This window comes from Protopterus annectens, chromosome 13.part0 (genome assembly GCF_019279795.1).
Source record: "Protopterus annectens isolate FY-2018-M chromosome 13.part0, PAN1.0, whole genome shotgun sequence".
Taxonomy (NCBI): Eukaryota; Metazoa; Chordata; order Ceratodontiformes; family Protopteridae; genus Protopterus; species Protopterus annectens.
Genome location: NC_056747.1, coordinates 222,867,092 through 222,884,963, shown reverse-complemented (window position 1 = coordinate 222,884,963; position 17,872 = coordinate 222,867,092).

Genomic DNA, 17,872 nt, shown 5'->3' with positions numbered 1-17,872 from the left:
GTGGTCACTTAAGGTGTCTGGGAGACTGCCTGTGTGAGGGTACAATGTGGGGTTGCTAGTTAGGACCCAGTCAAGGATGGATTCCCTTTTAGATTTTTTATCACATCTAGTTGGAATTTGGACTAGCTGCTGGTAGCCATGGAGATTTATTAGATTACTTGGTGGTTCTGATATACAGGTGAACCAATCTAGGTTGAAGTCCCCCAGAATAAGGGTTTCTTGTGAGTATGTGGAAGAACACCAGGATAAGAAGTCTTCAAGGCTAGCAGGTGTATTACCAGGTGGAATATAGATCACAATTGTGGTGATGACCTTTTTAGGGTGAAGTTGAAGTTGTGAGATAAGTATGTCCCAATTATTGGGGGAGGGGTAGGAGTTTGGTAATTGACGGACAGTTAAGTCGGACTTGTAGAGTAAGGCAGTTCCACCCCCTTTACGAAGTGGTCTGTCTTGTCTAATGATATTGTAGCCGGTAGGGAGAACTTCTGAGTTAGCTATGTTTTTATTTAGCCAGGTTTCTGTTAAAGCAACTATGTCTGGGGAGTAGTGTGCTATTGGGGCCTGGAGTTCAGGTATTTTATTTTTGATACTTCTAGTATTAATATTTAGCATTAAAAGATGGTTGGTTTTGCTGCTGTTGTTGATTTGCCCAGGGATGAAGAAAGTGGGGGTGTTATGTTCTGACATTTGTGTTTGAGCAGTTTGTGTTGGACAGGATGGATTTGGGCCTGGGTTGGGGTGGATATCCCCACTTATGGTGAGCCTGGAGTTAAAATGGTTATACAGATGTTGGAGTTTGGTGAGGAGTGTGAGAAAGTATTGTGTTTTTTTGGAGTAGGAATGAGAGCATATGTGTTTAGTTCTGAATTGGTCCGCTATGTAGTTCTTGAATAAGTGTGGGCAGATATTATTATAATGTGTGGTGTCTGTGTATGAGAGTGCATAATGCAGTGTTGTGCTACTAAGTTTAGGGATATTGCTAGAGTGATAACTTGTAGTGTTGTAAAGAATTATGAGAAGACAGACGAGATTTAGTTGTGTGATAGTCATGGTTATAAAGTTTATGTTGTTTCTAGGTGGGGGGTCTGAATAGGAATTATAGGGTTGCACTATATGTGGATGGGGAAGTAGTGTGGGTGATGCAAAAAATGCCTAGTGGGAATGAGAGTGATTGGGAGTATTTTGTGTGGAGCAAGTTGGTGTGGTTTAATGTGATATGACTTGAGGAGCTGTGATTGGTGGAGGTGATGTGAGGGTGAGCTGTGGGTGTGGCTATGATTACTATAAATGTAGAGGTAGTGGGGGCAGGAGGGAATAGGGGCAGGGCAGGGGAGCGGAGAGCCCGGCGTTAGCGGAGCGGGCAGAGCCAGAGCCAACCAAGGCAAGAGAAAAAAGTAAGTATTACTTTACAAATCTGAACACTTTTAAAACAAATTCCTGAGGTCTAATGGCTTACCGGCTAGCAGAATGTAATTGCTGAAAGCACTTGTGTCCTGGTGGGAGACTAGAAATTTAAAGATGGCTCCATGCTCAGTAGGATTCTAATATAGACTTTGTATTGGGGGAGGGAGATAGCACAAGGGGTGTAAACCAGGTGGAATGCAAAGAAACCAGAGAGGCAATTAGTGGAAATCAGTGAAGGCCTCAGAGAGGGAAAGTAATAATTCAAACTACCTGTAAAGTGAAGGAGAGAAGAGACAGCAAAGTTTATTAAGGTTGGGAGTGTGTCTTTGCATTGACTTGCTGATTAGTAACCAGTTTGTGCACAGATTAGAGTAGGGAGATACATTAGCAATGATAGAGATGCAAATAAGCAGGTGATCCTCCAAGTGATACAAACTAAGGCAGAAAGAACTGAGAGGGCTGCTCGATGGTTAATTTAATTTAATTTAGTCACAGGGATGTGAATTAAATATATACTGTCTATTGGACAGTTAGGATTACTGTACTATCGGGGGGGGGGGGGACACAAGGCTACAACAGTCAGTTTTATTAGCAAGCTGAGAACTACTAAGAAATCATGCATCTTCACATCACTCAAAAAGAGATGCTAGCTGTACAAAATGCCCTAACAGCTTTCAAGGACGTTCTGCATCCAGGACAGGTATTACTAAAGACAGACAACACCACAGTTATGTGGTACATAGACAAGCAAGGGGGCACTCATTCTTAGCCCCTCTGCAGACAAGCCATGACCTTGTGGAACACAGCTCTAACCTATCAAGTTCATCTGCAAGCACAGTTCCTGCCAAGAAAGAAAAATACTCTGGCAGACTACTTAAGCAGAAACATCATGGATCCTCACGAGTGGAAATTAAATCCACAGGTATTCAGCATGATAACGCAAAAATGGGGGAGCCCAGACATGCATCTTTTTGCCTCCCCAAAGAATTGCCAACTACAGAAATTCTGCACAAGGACTTACCACACACAAGCATGGAAAGTGGATGCTCTCTTGTTCAGCTGGAAAAGCCTAAAAGTTTATGCCTTCCCACCACTGACTCTCCTTTCAAAGGTACTCCTAAAAGCCAGACAAGAAAAGCCAAAAATGATCCTGATTGCCCCAGACTGGCCACGCCAGCACTGGTACCCAATCTTAAAGAACTTAGCTCAAGGCCCACCATGGATTTTACCTCAAATTCCTCATCTTCTGACTCAACAAAACAATCAGATCCTGCACAGCCAGCTCAAAACCTTAAACCTGGCTACATGGCAGATTCCTTATTCAAGCAGACAACACCTCTCTCTAAAGCTGATGTTCATCGTGTTACACTGCTGCAGTCATTACACTTGGGTTATCCTGCCGTCAGGCGGTTCCCCAGTCGGCCTGAGTTTCAAAGTCTTGGTCCGGCGTCGGTTGCCGTCGCCTCCTCCCTGACGTCAGTGCGACATGGGTATATAAGATGCAGCTGACGCCATTTTCTTCAGTCTTTCTTGCCGTGCGGTGCCCGAAGCAAAAGCAGTTTGAAAGTGCCGGTTGGCCGACTCCTGAGATTTTCTTTCCGAATCCAGAACCGAAGTCTTCTACAAAGCTAAGTACCCCGTTGGGGAAACTTTTTCTTGCCTCAGACTGATGTCAGTAAAAGTTAATAACTGTATTTCTTGTGGGAAGCAAATACCTCATAAGGATTTCCATTCCTATTGTATACCATGCCTAGGCCCAGACCACAACGTCACTGGTTGTCGGTTTTGTGCTAGGTTTAACAAGTGCACTATTAAACGTCTGTTTGATTTTGCCCGACATTATTTTGGCAGAAAATTCAATTACACCATGCCATCGGAACTTCCGACAACCGGAATACATAAAAAGCGCAAAGACAAGAACAGGCATCAGAGGCCCAAAACTGATGACGAGGCCTCTTCTAGGCCGGTCGCTGGTTCTCCGGTTTTCAGCGAGGCGCCTACGCAGCCCCTGACTACCACTTCCACAGAACCACAGACCGCCTCCGACTCCCACGTGGAGCTGGCTGGGCCTTCGGATGCTCTAGGTTTTCAGCCCACCGAAACTAACCCTTCAGAGGGAGTCGAAGTAGCTGAGCCAATCCACAGCTTCAGAGGGTGTTTTCAGACCTACCCAGTTAACCATTAAACCCTCTGCTAAGTCTAAGGCCCCCTTAAAAACAAAGAAACAGACACAGCATTCTCCAGGACAGGCTTCCACGCCTAAGAAACAAATGCTCAAAATGGCCGAAGACCTAATCACCCTGATCAGGGGGTCCCACCTCCCTCCTGATAAAAGGCCTAGACATGATGCAGACTATGAATCTTCCGACCAGGTGTCCATTTCTTCAGATTCATCCTCAGACCTAGGATATTCTTTACCCCCTTATGAGGACTCTGATGCTGAGGAATCAATTCCATCAGCCTCTTCGCCTGAGGACTATTCCTTTGAGGAGACCTTACATACCATGAGGGAGCATTTCCATTGGGAAGGCCAAGATTACTCGGAATCCAAGAAAAGGCTTAGAGACTTCCTTTTACTGCCTCAACACAGACGCTTTGCTATTCCGCCAGTGTTAGATATTGTGGATGATGTGTACACTGAATCCAGCTTAAACCCTGACTCCTTACCTCCAGCCCCAGTTAAACCTGATAGATATTACAGAGTCCCTGACTCTCACAAATTTCTGTATAAAAGCCCTGTTGCTGACTGAAACTATTTTTCAGGGACCCAAAGGGATTAAGGCCTCCTCAGAAAAAAACCCAGTTCCCTCTGACAGAGATTCCAGAGCATTAGACAGATGGGGAAAGAAAGTATATACGTCTGCAACCTTAGCAATGAGAGCCTTAAATTGCCAGTTTCACATGCTAAAATATCAGCAATGTTTGATGTCTCAGTTGAAACAAAAGATGATTCCAGATTCAGATCCTTCTTGTTTTAAAGAAATGCAGGATTTATTGCATGCAGTTGAACAAGTGGGAAAACATACTTTGCAATGTGGATTTGATTCCTTAGAGGCCTTCTGTAGAGCAGCAGTTACAGGCTCTGTCATTAGAAGGCATGCTTGGTTAAAAGAACATACGTTACCAGATCATGTTAAGCCAAACTTATTGGATGCACCTTTGCAGCGGGAGGTGTTGTTTGGAGTTAAGGCAGAGAAGGTATTAAAGAAGATGGAAGATAAGGCAAAATCTATGCAAACAGTGAAGGATTTTTTACAGGTTCAGCCTCCTTGTTTTAGCAGAAATTGGCCAACAAAAATTGGTCCTTCCAGTCACAGACAGACCCCAAAGGGGCAGATACAGACGTCCAAGAGGTAGAGGTCAAGCACAAGGTCCTTACAGGCCTCGACAGTGGGGTACATCAGGCCAGAAAGAAGGGGAAGACGGGCCACAACCTTATAAAAAGCAGCCTCAATGACTTCCCACTACAGCTGCCAAACAGCTCTCTCTTGGCAGCCCCCTTAGGGGGAAAACTGGCAATTTTCTATCACAGTTGGCATTGCATCACCAAAGACAAATGGGTTCTCAACATTGTATCTCAAGGTTACAGGTTCTACTTTCACACTCTGCCAAGGTTAAAAGGAATCCCAAATCTGTCACCAAATCAATGGGCAGAGGCTCAAAAACAAATTACAGCACTCATGGACATGAGAGCTATTCAAAAGGTACCACCACAGGAGCAAGGACAAGGATTTTACTCAAGACTCTTTCTGGTTCCCAGAAAGGACAAAGCCTGGAGACCCATTCTGGATCTTTCTTCTCTAAACACTTACCTGGATGTTCCGAAATTCAAAATGTTGACACTATAGCTGGGCAAGAAAGCTTGGCTTGTCACTTTGGACCTCAAGGAGGCATACCTACATGTCCCTATCAGACAAAATTGCAGAAGATACCTCAGATTTCTAGCTGGTTCAATGCACTATCAATTATCTGCACTGCCCTTTGGCTTATCTACTGCGCCCAGGGTCTTCACAAAGTGCCTGGCACCAGTAATTGCATTTTGCAGGCAAAAAGGAATTCAAATTTATCCATACCTGGACGACTGCCTGATTCAAGCAGAGAGCAAGGAATTTCTTATAAAGCATTTGGCGTTCGTAAAAAAGTTATTAAGTTGCCTGGGGTACACAGTAAATGAAAAGAAATCAAAACTAGTCCCCTCACAACAGATAATATTCCTGGGTGCCAGCTTGAACACAACAGCCCAGATGGCTTATCTCACGCCAGACAAGCAAGGACAACTGACTCAATACTTTCAATTGATGGCAACAAAGACCCAACTCCCTGCAAAAAAAATTCTGCAGGCTTTGGGCTACATGGATTCTTGCATACTACTAATTCCATTTGCCGGACTGCATATGAGGAAACTACAGTAGTACCTAAAGAGTGTATGGTCTCAACAATGTCAAAGTTAGGAAACAGTTATACCACTAATTCCTTGCCTTCAACAGGAGTTTCTATGGTGGGCTCAAGCTTGTCACCTCAACAAGGGACAGCCTTTTACTCAACCCACAGCCAGGCAAACACTGACAACAGATGCATCGGATTATGCCTGGGGAGCACACCTGGCAGGAAAATGTATTCAGGGCGAGTGGCCCACAGAGCAAAGGCATCTTCACATCAATCAAAAAGAGATGCTAGCTTTACAAAATGCGCTTATAGCTTTCAAGGACCTGCTACATCCAGGACAACTACTACTAAAGACAGACAACACCACAGTTATGTGGTACATAAGCAAGGGGGCACACACTCCTACCCCCTCTGCAGACTGGCCATGACCTTGTGGAACACAGCTCTAGACTACCAAGCACCTGCAAGCACAGTTCCTGCCAGGAGAGAAAAACACACTGGCAGACGACCTAAGCAGAAGCATCATGGATCCCCACGAATGGAAATTGAATCTACAAATATTCAGAATGATAACACAAAAATGGTGGAGCCCGGACATAGATCTGTTTGCATCCACAATGAACTGCCAGCTACAGAAATTCTGCACAAGGAGTTACCATCCACAAGCATGGAAAGTGGATGCCCTCTCATTCAGCTGGAAAAACCTGCAAGTATACGCTTTCCCTCCTTTACCTCTCCTTCCAAAGGTACTCATAAAAGCCAGGCAAGAAGAGCCAAAGATGATCCTGATTGCACCAGACTGGCCACGCCAGCACTGCTACCCAATCTTGAAGAACTTAGCACAAGAACCACCCTGGATTTTGCCTCAAATCCCACATTTGCTGACACAGCACAACAATCAGATACTTCACAGCCAGCTAAAGACCTTAAACCTAGCTGCATGGAAAATTCCTTAGTCAAGCATGCAATGCCTCTCTCCAAAGCTGTTATGGATGTCATTCTGGAGGCCAGAAGGCCTAGCACCAGAAAAGCCTACTCTGATAAATGGAAGAGATTCTGTGCCTGGAACCAGGCTTACAGCCTTGACCCTCTTGTCCCAAACATTCCTCAGATACTTCAATATTTAACTGAGATGCTGGACAAGGGCCTCTCCTTCTCATCCATCAAGATCCACGCCTCAGCCATTTCTGCTCATTACAACACGGATCCACCAATTTTTTCTAATCCTTAGCTCAAACAGTACCTCAGAGGGGCTAAAAACATAAGACGGCCGCGTAGAGCACCTACCCCAACTTGGGACCTCAACTTTGTTTTGGAAAAATTAACTTTACCTCCCTTTGAACCAGCTAACACAGCAGAATTAAAATACATCTCTTGGAAAACTGCTCTGCTCCTGGCAATAACATCAGCACGAAGAGTTTCAGAATTACAGGCATTAATGGCAGTGGAACCTTTCCTCATTTTCCACCAGGACAGGGTGTCTTTAAGAACTAACCCTACATTTATGCCAAAGGTGGTATCAAGTGTGGCTCTAAACCAAACTATTCACTTGCCAACTTTTTTATCCAAAACCACAGAACAGAGGGGAGAGACTACTACATTCTTTGGACATTCACAGGCAGTTACGCTTCTACTTGGACAAAACCAAAGCTTTCAGAAAAACTGAGCAATTATTGGTAGCATATGCTGCAGGAGCACAGGGAAAAGCCATTTCAAAACAGACTGTGTCAAAATGGATAGGACATTGTATACGTTTCTGCTGTACTCACCATGGGAAACCTGTACCTAGCAGCATTAGATCTCACTCCACCAGTGCAACAGCCACTTCAACTACCTACTTCAGAGGAGTACCTACCAAGGAGATTTTGGAAGCAGCAACATGGAGTTCTGTGCATGCCTTCACCAAGCATTACCATTTGCCCTTATACTCCAAATCCAGAGCTGGCTTCGCCACTGCTGTGCTGCAGGGCCTTATAGCCACCCCTACTGCCTTATAGAACCAGCCTCCCTACCTCAGCTTTGGGATTCCACCCAAGTGTAATGACTGCAGCAGTGTAACACGATGAACATAGTACAGTTTTGTACCTACCATAAATGTAGATGTTCGAGTGTAAACACTGCTACAGTCCAGGTTACCCTCCCTCCTTCCCTCTTACTTGCTGGTACGTACCTATGCCTTCTACCCTTTACGACCTATGGGGAGTATTTGCTGGTTACTGAAAGTTGTTGTTTGCTTTTCTTTTCTTATGTATGTTTTATTAGCAATTTGAATTGCCTACCTATTTTGGGGCACCTGACATCTGGGGCAAGAAAAACTGAAGAAAATGGCGTTGGCTGCATCTTATATACCCCTGTCGCACTGACGTCAGGGAGGAGGCGACAGCAACCAACACTGGACCAAGACTTTGGAACTCAGGCCGACTGGGGAACCGCCTGACGGCAGGATAACCCAAGTGTAATGACTGCAGCAGTGTTTACACTCGAACATCTACATTTATGGTAGGTACAAAACTGTACATTATGGATGTCATTTTGGAGGCCAGGAGGCCTAGCACCAGGAAATCCTATTCCGAAAAGTGGAAGAGATTCTGTGCCTGGAACCAGGCTCAAAGCTTTGACCCTCTTGTCCCAAATATTCCTCAGATATTACAATACTTGACTGAGATGCTGGACAAAGGCCTGTCCTTTTCATCCATTAAGATCCATGCCTCTGCCATCTCGGCTCATTACAACACACATCCTCCTATTTTCTCTCATCCATTGCTAAAACAGTACCTCAGAGGGGCTAAAAACATAAGACCGCCCTGGAGAGCACCAACACCAACTTGAGACCTCAATTTCGTTTTGGAAAAACTAACTTTACCTCCTTTTGAACCAGCCAATTCAGCAGAATTAAAATATATATCATGGAAAACTGCTCTGCTTCTGGCAATAACCTTAGCACGAAGAGTCTCAGAACTGCAGGCACTAATGACAGTGGAGCCTTTTATCATTTTTCACCAAGACAGGGTTTCTTTAAGAACAAATCCTACCTTTATGCCTAAGGTGGTTTCCATTGTGGCTCTTAACCAAACTATTCACTTGCCAACATTTTATCCAAATCCCCAAAATAAAAGGGAGAGACTTCTGCATTCATTGGACATACACAGGCAGTTGTGCTTCTACTTGGACAAAACAAAAGCTTTTAGGATAACTGAGCAACTGTTTGTAGCATATGCTGCAGGATCACAGGGAAAGGCTATCTCAAAGCAGTCCATTTCAAAGTGGCTAGGACACTGTATCCGGCTCTGCTACACACAGCATGGGAAAACTGTACCTAGTAATATTAGGCCACATTCCACCAGGGCAACTACCACTTCTACTGCCTACCTTAGAGGAGTACCTACCAAAGATATCTTGGAAGCTGCAACTTGGAGTTCAGTACACACCTTTACCAAGCATTACCATTTGCCTCTTTATTCTAGATCCAGAGCTGGCTTTGCCACTGCAGTGCTGCAGTGCCTCATAGCCACACCAAATACTCTATAGAGCCATCCACCCAAACTCAGCTTTGGGATTCTACCCAAGTGTAATGACTGCAGCAGTGAAACACGATGAACATAGTACAGTTTTGCACCTACCATAAATGTAGATGTTCGAGTGTCTTCACTGCTGCAGTCCAGGTTACACACCCGCCAGCCCCTCTTTCTTATCTGGGACTAACCTATACTACCTGTGTGGTGTATTTGCTGGTTAGTGAAGGTGTTATTTCTACTTTTTGTATGTTTTATTAGCAATATGTATTGCCTACCATTTTTGGTGGCACTTGACATCTGGGGCAAGAAAAACTGAAGCAAATGGCGTCGGCTGCTTCTTATATACCCCTGGCACACTGACATCTGGGAAGAGGCGACAGCAACCGATGCCGGACCAAGACTTTGGAACTCAGGCCGACTGCGGGCCCACCTGACGGCAGGATAACCCAAGTGTAATGACTGCAGCAGTGAAGACACTCTAACATCTACATTTATGGTAGGTGCAAAACTGTACTTTATTTGGATACATATGTATACAAACATGAAGGGTTTCTGTTTTCCAGAATTTACAGGAAAGACACCTTTTCTAATGATTATCTTGAATATAGTAGATGTCCTTCAAGGATGCATCTGCAGTCCTTACAAATGGGTTGTCCTGTCGTCAGGCAGCCCTTCGGTCGGCCGGATTCCAAAGTCTGGGTCCGGCTTCGGCTGGTGTCGCACTTCACCCGACGTCATCGCTGCAGTTCTTCGGGTATAAAGGCATCAGCCGATGCCATTTTCCTCAGTCTTTCTTGCCGCGTGGCGCCCGAAGCAGAAGCTGTTCGCAAGTGCCGGTCGGTCAGATCCAACGATTACTACTACCGAATACTACTTCGAAGACTTCTAAAAAGCTAAGTACCCCGTTGGGGACTCTTTCTTGCCTCAGCCGATGTCAGAGAAAGTGAATAACTGTTTATCTTGTGGGAAACAAATACCTCATAAAGATTTCCACTCCTACTGTATACATTGTTTAGGCCCAGACCACGACGTAGCAGCTTGTCTAGCCTGTGCTTCTTTTAACCGACGGACGCTTAGACGTCGGTCGGAGTTTGCTGAACAGATTTTCGGCTCTGATTTTGCCTATATTATGCCTTCGGATCCTCCGACAACGCAAATTACCCAAAAACGCAAAGAAAAGGACCGACACTCGCGGTCCGCGGTTTCGGCCGAAACCACGATTAAGCAAACCGCGAGTGTCTCTGTTTCGGCCGAAACCGAGCAAGCGGTTCTTTCTTCAGCCGAAACCATGCCTTCTACCGAGGCCTCCTCTAACCTGGTAGAATCGGCTTCTGAAATCCAACCTTCTGTTGCGATTTCACAGGAATTATCAGACACTATTCCCCTGGATATTTCAACCCCTGCACGTGGAGCTGCTAGGCCTCCTGCAGCCATGTCTATTAAGGCCTTTGCCAGGGCTAAGGCAGCCAAAGCTTCAAAAACGGTGCCTGCTAAACCCCCCTCACACAGGCCCAGCACTAGCTCTCATATGCTTTCTTTGGCTGAGGATCTAATTTCTTTAATTCGTGGATCCCAGCCTCATCCAGACAGGACCTCTCTCCCACCTCCAGAAAAGAGGCCTAGAGCAGAGCCCCCTGAGCCAGTATCCACAGATGATTCCTCTGATGACTCAGAACATACAGACCCTCCTGAGGCTCCTTATTCTCCTTACGAAGACTCTGATGCTGAAGAGTCCATTCCTTCAGCCTTTCCACCTGAGGAATTTTCCTTTGGGGAAACCTTGCATGCTATGAGGGAACAATTTCAGTGGCAGGGCCAAGATTTCTCAGACTCCAGAAAAAGGCTTAGAACCTTTCTACATTTGCCACAACATAGGCCTTTAGCTATACCTCCAGTTCTTTCTGTTGTAGATGATGCATTTAATGATGCTTGCACTGCTCCTGATTGATTACCTCCGGCTCCTGCTAAGCCCCATAGGTTCTACAGGGTCCCGGACACTCATCACCATTTATACAAGGCTCCTTTTGCAGATCCAGAGACTATCTCCCAGGGCCCTAAAGCTGTAGCAGCTACTTCTACTAAAACCCTCCCCTCTGAAAGGGAATCCAGGTCCTTAGAGATGGGGTAAAAAGTTTACACTTCTGCTACCTTGTCAGCTAGGGCTTTGAACTGCCAATTTCATATGATTCAATATCAAGAGTTTATGCTTGACCAGTTAACTAAAAAGCTGTCCTCTGAAGAATCTTTAGATAAAAAATATGTTCAGGAAATGGTACATAACATACAGCAGGTTAGTAACCATTCTTTAAAATGTGGCTATGATGCACTGGAGGCTTCCTTTAGATCAGCCATGACTGGCACAGTTATCAGGAGACATGCATGGTTGAAAGAACAGGCATTACCAGACCATGTCAAATCAAAGCTTTTGGATGCACCCATGGACAAGGTCAATTTATTTGGTTCCCCTGCTCAGCAGGTACTAAAAAAGATGGAAGAGAAGGCGAAATCTGTACAAACAGTGAAAGATTTCTTACAGGTTCAACCTCCAAGGTTTAGCAGGAACTGTCCCTCCAAGAATTGGTCCTTTCCGGACTCCTCTAAGACACAGAGAGGCAGGAATAGGCGTTCTAGAGGCAGAAACCAATCCAGGGGTGCCTACAGGGGACGCTAGTGGCAAGGTAACAACCAGCGAGGCACGGACGCAGCCACCACCACTACAACAACTCAATCACAGTGACTTGACAGTGGCACCGCCTACCAGGGAACAACTAAAAGCACCCTTAGGCGGAAAGCTAACCTTATTTTCAAAGAACTGGCATTGCATCACAAGGGAAAAATGGATTTTGCAAACTATAGACCACGGTTACAGGTTCCATTTCCATACTCTACCAGGAAAGAGAGGAATGCCAAACCTACCACCTACTCAAAGGGCAGAAGCTCTAAAGCAAATATCTCCGCTATTAAGAATGAGAGCTGTGGAAAGGGTACCATCTATGGAGCAAGGAAAGGGATTTTACTCCAGACTCTTCCTGGTACCAAGAAAAGAAAACAAATGGAGACCCATTCTAGACATGTCCGCTTTAAACACATTCCTCATTGTTCCAAAATTCAAAATGCTGACCCTACAGCAGCTTCTTCCCATGCTGGGCAAGGAGTCTTGGCTGGTAACTCTAGATCTCAAGGAGGCATACCTGCATGTCCCCATACGACCAATTTGCAGAAGATACCTCAGATTTCTTGCAGGATCAGAGCATTATCAATTTTCAGCATTGCCCTTTGGCTTATCTACTGCGCCCAGAGTGTTCACGAAATGCCTGGCATCAGTAATTGCTCATTGCAGACTTCAGGGGATCCAAATTTATCCCTACCTGGACGACTGCCTGATACAAGCGGACAACAAAAGCAAGCTAACAGAAGACTTACAAAGAGTCATTTACCTGCTGCAAGCCCTGGGATATACAGTCAATATAAAAAAGTCAAGGCTGATTCCATCCCAAAGAAAAACCTTTCTGGGTGCAGAGCTGGACACATCAAAACAAATGGCATTCCTAACTGCAGAAAAGAAAGAGCAACTACCTCTCTACTTCTTGGCATTAACAAAGCAGAACCATCTAACTGCAAGAAAAGTACTGCAAGCCCTAGGCTTCATGGCATCCTGCATAATTCTGGTCCCTCATGCCAGACTGCATATGAGAAAGCTACAGTGGTACCTAAAGAATTTGTGGTCCCAACGCAAGCACAGCCTAGAAACCAAAATTCCAATAATCCCATGCCTGAAGCAAGAATTCCTATGGTGGGCTCAGGCCTGTCAATCAAACACAGGATTGCCCTTCTCCAACAGTCATCCAAGCCAAACCATCACGACAGATGCCTCAGACCTCGGTTGGGGGGCACACATGCTGGGCAAGTGCATACAAGGCTTATGGACTCAAGACCAGCTGCGCCTACACATAAATCTAAAGGAAATGCTGGCAGTAAAATTAGCAATCCAGTCATTCAGACCATTTCTCCAAGAAGGTCAATTGATGATAAGGACAGACAACACCACAGTTATGTGGTACATCAACAAACAGGGAGGCACACATTCATATCCTCTATGCCGGCTGGCACTGGACCTATGGGATGTGGCCCTGAGCTACAACATTCAGTTACAAGCAATTTTTGTACCGTGAAAAGAAAACATTCTAGCAGACATATTAAGCAGAACTACCACAGATGCCCATGAATGGATGCTACATCCGGACATCTTCAAAGCCATCACAAGAGAATGGGGATTACCACAAATAGACTTGTTTGCATCCCCACTCAATCACCAGCTAAAGAAATTCTGCACAAGGACGTACCACCCACTTGCTTGGAAGGTGGACTCCCTATCTTTCAGTTGGAAAAACCTGACAGCATACGCATTCCCACCACTTCCTTTGATGCACAAGGTGCTTCTGAAGATCAAAGAGGACCGCCAAGGATCATTCTGATAGCTCCAGACTGGCCAAGACAACATTGGTACCCATTGCTGAGGAGCTTGTCTCGGGAACAAATATGGACACTACCCCTGATCCCATTACTGTTAACACAGAACAACTACAACATCCTGCATCCAAACCTGAAAACTCTGCAGCTAACTGCCTGGAACATTACATAACAGCAGTTAACCCAAATTTATCCCAAAGGGTTAAAGACATAATTCTGGAGGCTCGTAGACCTTCAACAAGAAAGAATTATGCAGCAAAATGGAAAAGATATCTCATTTGGAGTACTGCAAAGGGAGAAGATGTGACACTGGTAAACATAGCCAACATCCTGGAGTACTTGGCAGAGCTCTTCCATACAGGCCTGTCCTATTCTTCCATCAAGATACATGCATCAGCTATTTCAGCAGAATACAGCTTGGATCCTCCTGTCTTCTCTCATCCTCTGCTCAGACAGTTTCTGAGAGGAATTAAAAATGTAAAACCTCCCAGGAAACCACCATTGCCAGCATGGGACTTGAACTTTGTGCTAGAAAAATTGACACTTCCCCCTTTCGAGCCAGCAGCAACAGCAGAATTACAATACTTATCCTGGAAGACTGCTTTCCTGCTGGCAATAACTTCAGCAAGAAGGGTCTCTGAACTACAGACATTAATGGCAGTGCAACCCTTCCTGATCTTCCATCAAGATAGTGTCCATGAGAACAAATCCTACATTTATGCCTAAGGTGGTATCCAGAGTGTCATTAAATCAGGCTATCCACCTACCTACATTCTTCCCAAACCCACAGAACAGGGGAGAAAGACTCTTGCATACCTTGGATGTACATAGACAATTACGCTACTACCTGGACAGGACTAAGTCCAATAGAAAAACTGACCAGCTTCTGGTAGCATATGCCACAGGAAAGGAAGGAAAACCAATTTGAAAACAGACAATCTCCAAATGGATAGGAAATTGCATTAGATTTTGTTACTCCTATCATGGAAAGAAAACTCCAGAGAACATCAGGCCTCACTCCACAAGGGCCACAGCCACTACCACAGCTTTCTTACGAGGAGTGGCTACCAAGGACATTATAGAGGCTGCTACTTGGACCTCCGTGCATACATTTGCCAAGCATTACAATTTACCTTTATACTCTAGATCCCGAGCAGGTTTTGCCACTGCTGTTTTGCAAGGGATCCTAGCTACACCATAATCTCTACTCTTTTCCGCCTCCCCTTGTTTAGCTATGGTATTCTACCCATTTGTAAGGACTGCAGATGCATCCTTGAAGGACATAGTACAGTTTTGTACCTACCATAAATGTAGATGTCCGATAGGAATGCATCTGCAGTCAGGATTACCCACCCACCTTCCCCTCTGAGGTACTCCTAGGGTATTTGCCATCCTTCAGCTAGCTTGGGGGGATCTATTATGGTGTATTTGTTTGTATATATGTACATACATGCTTATTTTATGTGTTTGCTCTCTACTATTTGGAAACATTGGCATTTATCCAAATTTAGCCATCCAAGAGGGCACCTGGCATCTGGGGCAAGAAACACTGAGGAAAATGGCGTCGGCTGATGTCTTTATACCTGAAGAACTGCAGCGATGACGTCAGGTAAAGTGCGACACCAGCCGAAGCCGGACCCAGACTTTGGAATCCGGCCGACCGAAGGGCTGCCTGACGACAGAACAACCCATTTGTAAGGACTGCAGATGCATTCCTATCGGACATCTACATTTATGGTAGGTACAAAACTGTACTTTTCCACCCTTCCAAGTTAAAACAAAATATATATAAGGGACAATGTATAAGAACCTCACTTATGACATCAGATTATAACATCTTAGTAGAGGAAATTAGTCTTATTAACAATATGTTTCATGAGAGAGGGTACCCTCATAAAATGTTGAATGAGGTGGATAAATATGTGTTACAAGAATGGGGAAAAAAATACAAACCACTTTTAGGATCTGATAAGGATCACAACATAGGAATCAATAGTAACGATAATATCAATAAAGGAATGAAAGGGATGGACCATCATCAGAGATCATTTATAGTACTATACAGCCCAGTTGTTAATGATGTTATAGGAATTATTAAGAATTATTGGTATTGGATCACCAGTGATATTAGTCTCTCAGATACTATAGGTAGCAAGCCAGGAATAGTTTTTAAGATGGGAAAGAATATTAAAGGTTACTTAGAACAACATAAAATAATAAGAAACGACAATGGTAGGGGAAGAACACAGTATACTACAAAATGTGGTTCGTGTAACCAATGTAGTTATATTACAGATAAAAACAAAATAGTGATACAAAATTTATTCAAACCCAAACTTAAATTCGCCAAAGGGAATTGTAATACTAAATGGTGATTTATATAGCAGTGTGTAAGGAATGTACCGGTTTTTATATCAGGAAGACCGAGAGGTGTCTAAAAAAACGTATATATGAGCACATGTATAACATAAGGAAGAAGGATTCTACAAGTGCTTTATATAGACATATAGAAATTAAAGGTCAGACACATGAATTTAAATTTGTTATATTGGAAATCATCAAAAATGATCCTCGAGGTAGGGACTATAAGAATTTATTAAGTTTATAGGGAGACTTGGTGGCAGCTGTACCTAGACGCCACCTCTCTCCCAGGGTTAAATGATTATATATCTTATAAGCCCATTTTGGAAATGAACTAGTACCATCTAATCCATAGTTATTTTATTTCTATACATATTATATATGCTCCTACCCAGTGACCACTTCAATTCCCCTTCCATGAGATGAATGGGTTATACACGCACATACATATACATACAAATATACAGACAGTTTTTTATATACTGTTATACACATTTTGTTTCATTAATATTGTTTTTTTAATAAAGGCAGTCTTTCAGTTTTTGAGAGAAAGTACAAGCTAGGCAACATAGAGGATTCATTCATTGTATGTATGTATACAAACATATATTATGGGTAATTTTATTTTTATTTTTGGTTTTGTTTGACAATCATCATGTTGTAGTTAACAATCAATATAATACGCAACATCTGCTACATTGAAATCAACGATTAGCAGACCCTTATATATGTTCTAAGTCTTCTCATAAACTTATGCTGTTGTGTGAATAAACACATTTATTGATTTTAAGTCCATATAAGTAAGGTTACAATAGCATTATGATGTCCCCTTTTTAAATTAACTAGAGTCTTTTTAGGAAATTTTGAAAGGAGTTGAATGTTATGAAGTTTATTAGTAATAGTTATTGTAGAATATTTAGAAGGAAAGATTGCAATGACAGTAGAGTATACCTAATAATGGCACGTATTTTAATCAATATTAAGTAATAGTGCCATTAAGTTTTAGATTATTTTCTTTTAGATTACTTTTCTAGAAATGTTCATTATCAGATTTTATTAGTTATTAGTGTTGTATATGTATTTTTAGGATTGCGCATATGCTGTATTACAGGTAGGGCGACACATTTAGTAAGGTAATATTGCTTTAACGCATATGAATGCTAGTATTTGAATTGGAAGTTGTTGGTGCCAAAAAAGTTTTATAAGGCGTCTTTGTATCGGTTATGGTGTTCTGATGAAGCCCATATTATATGGGTGAAAGTGCTTAACCGATTTTATGCAGTGGCGTTGGCCTTGGACATTTCTGGCAATAAAATATCTTTTTTTTAACTGGGAGTTTGTGGAAATGTTTTTGTGACGGTGTGGAGCTGTTCGCATTGAAGGGGAAGCTGTTTTCAACTGACGGATCCTTTTTTCCGTATTAAGAGGTGACTGAGCACTTATTGGTAATCCCGTAGCACAATTTCTTTAGTAGATATATCTTTATGGGTCTACTTTACATGGTCGACTTTTCACAAAGTGGACTTTCATATGGCCGAGACCATATGATCGACTTTTGAAAAGCCAACCGTGGGGAACCGCTATTTCCTTGCAGTGCGGAATGGGAAAATTTCCCTCTGCCACACTGTCGTGCAATCTCAGATTTGGTATATTTAAGTTACGGGGGCGTGTGGGGGGTGGAGGCCCCCAAGGGTGGTGCAGGGGGGCTTGCCCCCCCCTGCTAAGTGTTCCTTGTG